The sequence below is a fragment of the Sapajus apella genome, unplaced genomic scaffold (genome assembly GCF_009761245.1).
Source record: "Sapajus apella isolate SASKATOON/1434 unplaced genomic scaffold, GSC_monkey_1.0 scaffold188, whole genome shotgun sequence".
In the NCBI taxonomy this organism is placed as follows: Eukaryota; Metazoa; Chordata; class Mammalia; order Primates; family Cebidae; genus Sapajus; species Sapajus apella.
The window spans coordinates 250,605-253,980 of NW_022437128.1; the positions used below are offsets into that span (position 1 = coordinate 250,605).

The 3,376-nt window shown below is 52.2% G+C and overlaps 1 pseudogene across 1 annotated transcript; it reads right to left on the reverse strand.

Annotated features, from left to right (window-relative positions):
• Positions 1 to 1,325: 1,325 nt before the first annotated feature.
• LOC116543431 lies at positions 1,326 to 2,855 on the reverse strand (annotated as a pseudogene). Its single transcript, XR_004265577.1, has one exon. The product of XR_004265577.1 is annotated as a keratin, type II cytoskeletal 8 pseudogene (transcript).
• Positions 2,856 to 3,376: the final 521 nt, after the last annotated feature.

Below are 3,376 nucleotides of genomic sequence, written 5' to 3' on the forward strand. Positions count from 1 at the left end.
TAACCGGGGATGTTGCAAATCTTATAACCTCTGAAATAATGTCTGGTAATATTTAGAATTCCAGCCCCTCTCATCCTAACTTAATGGCTGGGGGCCTTTCATTTGTTTTACAAGAACAGTTTCCCGCCAGGCGCAGTGGCTCACGCCTGTAATCCCAGCACTTTGGAAAGCCGAGGCCGGCAGATCACCTGAGATCAGGATTTCCAGACCAGCCTGACCCACATGGAGAAACCCCATCTCTACTAAAAATACAAAACAACCGGGCTTAGTGGCACATTCCCGTAATCCCAGCTACTAGGGAGGCTGAGGCAGGAGAATTGAATGAACCCGGGAGGCGGAGGTTTCCGAGAGCTGAGATTGCACCATTGCACTTCAGCCTGGAGAAGAGTGAAACTCCATTTAAAAAAAAAAAAAGTTTCCCTTTAAACTAAAAATTCCTTCCCAAGCCTAGTTCTGCTTATGCCCGAAAATGAACAAGGGCAGCTTAGAGGGTAGAAGCAAGGTGGGGTTAGTTAGGTTTGGTATCTTTCACTGTCATCATTTCCTTAACGGTGATTTTGCAAAGGCGGTTTCACCTTGGCTTCAGACCCACCCCTTTTCACTGTGCCCTGTCCTTCCAGCCACTGCCACTAGGTGGAGGCAGAGACAGCACCGTCCAGATGGCCTGGATTCTTACGGGCTCACTGCCAGAAAGAACGTTCCAATCTAAAAGTCAGCCTGATTTCCGAAAGCTTTGACCGTTTGCAAAATCAAATCAATACTCTAGGTACAAAATACGCGACTTTGTCTCCACCCAAGGACACTATGGCAACGCAGGTTTCAAACGCGCTTTGAGAATAAATGGAACAGGGTCCCCTGTGTCCCCACCCGATTTACATTTTCCTTTTATTACAACCAACCTCTTTTGTAAATATTGTGACTCATCTCTCTATTCCACTGAAAATATCTTTTTCAAAGGCACTTTAAGACAGATTCAATGACATGAAAATATGAAGGATCCTCTTGAAACAGAGTTTCTGATGCTGGGTTGTTTTGTTTTTGTTTTTGTTTTTGTTTTTGTTTTTGTTTTTCGAGGTAGCTGAGATTTTATTTTGGACCAAAAAAAAAAAAAAAACGCAATTGAATTGTTTTGCAGCTGGAGGCATGCAGCTGTAGGCATGGGCGGGGGGGTCCCCAGGCAGTAAACTCCCCATGGGTGGGGCTGAGGGCTAGGGCTGAGCCTCGGGTGGGTCTCCCGTTCCCTGTGCTCCCCTGCACAGAGGCCTCCTTCCCAGGCTCTGGGGCAGCCTCAGGAGAGGCAGGCTGGGAGGGGCTATTGCTGCTGTTCACTTGGGCAGGACGACAGAGGACTCGGACACCAGCTTCCCATTGCGGGTCTCAGTCTTCTTCACGACCACAGCCTTGGTGGAGCTGGTGCGGCTGACGGAACTGGGGCCCATGCCAGAGCCAAAGCTGGAGCCCAGGCCATAGCTGAGGCTGGGGCTTGTGAGGCCCCCACAGGCAGAGCTCAGACCACCTGCATAGCCACTGGCGGTCTTCGTATGGATACTCATGTTCTGCATCCCAGACTCCAGCCGGCTCTCCTTGCCCTCCAGTAGCTTGCGGTAGGTGGCAATCTCGATGTTCAGGGCCAGTTTGACATTCATCAGCTACTGGTACTCATGCAGCTGCCGAGCCATGTCCTGCTTGGCCCGCTGCAGGGCGGTCTCCAGCTCCTGCTGCTTGGCACAAGCATCCTTGTATGCCAGGTCCCTGTGCTGCTCAACATCTGCAATGGCGACCTCCAGGGAAGCCCTCTGGCCTTTGAGGCCCTCGATCTCAGCCTGGAGCTGGCTGGTGTTCCAGCTCATCTCAGATATCTCAGTCTTTGTATGCCGCAGGTCATCCCTGTGCTTCCCACCCAGCGTCTGCAGTTCCTCATAATTGATCTGGTATACGCTCTCCGCCTCAGCCCGGCTGCAATTGGCGATCTCCTTGTACTGCGCTTTGACCTCAGCAATGATGCTGTCCATGTCTGGGGAGTGGCTGTTGTCCATGGACAGCACCACAAACGTGTCGGAGATCTGGGAGTGCAGCTCCCGGATCTCCTCTTCATACAGCTGCCTGAGGAAGTTGATCTCGTCAGTCAGTCCTTCCAGGCGAGACTCCAGCTCTATCTTGTTCATGTAAGCTTCATCCACATCCTTCTTGATGAGGACAAATTCATTCTCCATCTCTGTACGCTTATTGATCTCAACTTCATACTTGTTCCTGAAGTCCTCCACCAGCCCCTGCATGTTGCCAAGCTCCGCCTCCAGCTTCAGCTTCTCCTGGCCCAGAGTCTCCAGCTGCCGCCTCAGGTTGTTGATGTAGCTCTCAAACATGTTGTCTATGTTGCTCCGAGCCATTTTCTGCTGCTGCAGGAGGCTCCACTTGATCTCCAGCATCTTGTTCTGCTGCTCCAGGAGCCACACGTTGTCGATGAAGGAGGTAAACTTGTTGTTGAGGGTCTTGATCTGCTCCTTCTCCTGGGTATGCACGGCCTGGATGTTGGGGTCCACCTCCAGGTTAAGGGGGTTCAGCAGGCTCTGGTTGACGGTGACGGCGGTGATGCCTCCCATGCCCATGCCACTGACCCCAGCATAGCCTGCGCCCAGGCCACCCCGGAAGTTGCTGCTGCCCATTTGGGGGAAGCTCGAGGAGCTGATGCAGGCACCAGGCCCACTCATGTAGGAGCGGCTGCTGAAGGCCCGGGCGCCAGAGGTGGACACCTTGTAGGACTTCTGGGTCACCCGATGGACATGGTGGAGGCAGGAGTGGAGGCAGGCGGGCTGAACCAGGGAGAGATTCCAGAAGGAGTGGAGAAGCTGCTTCTTCCTCGTGCTGGGATTTAATGAACATTCTGTGTGTGTGTGTGTGTGTGTGTGTGTGTGTGTGTGTGTGTTTAATTTTTTTTTTTCAATAGAAGAGCGCGCTCTATGCTGCCCAGGCTGGACTCCAACACACTAGCCTCACTTCCTCAAGCACCAGGACATTTGACCTGAGACAACGCGGCTAGAACATTTTGGTTTTTAAAACTCCTTAACTGACCGGGCATGGTGGCTCACGCCTGTAATCCCAGCACTTTGGGAGGCTGGGGCGAGCAGATCACGAGGCCAGGAGATCCAAACCATCCTGGCCAACATGGTGTAACCCCATCTCCACTAAAAACAAACAAATTAGCTGGGCGTGGTGGCATAGGCCTGTAGTCCCAGCTACTCAGGTGGCTGAGGCAGAAGAACTGCTTGAACCCAGGAGGCAGTGAGCCAAGATCATGCCACTGCACTACAGCCTGGGCAACAGTGCAGGACTCCACCAAAAAAAAAAAAAAAAAAACTGTAACTATTTTGGTGTGGGC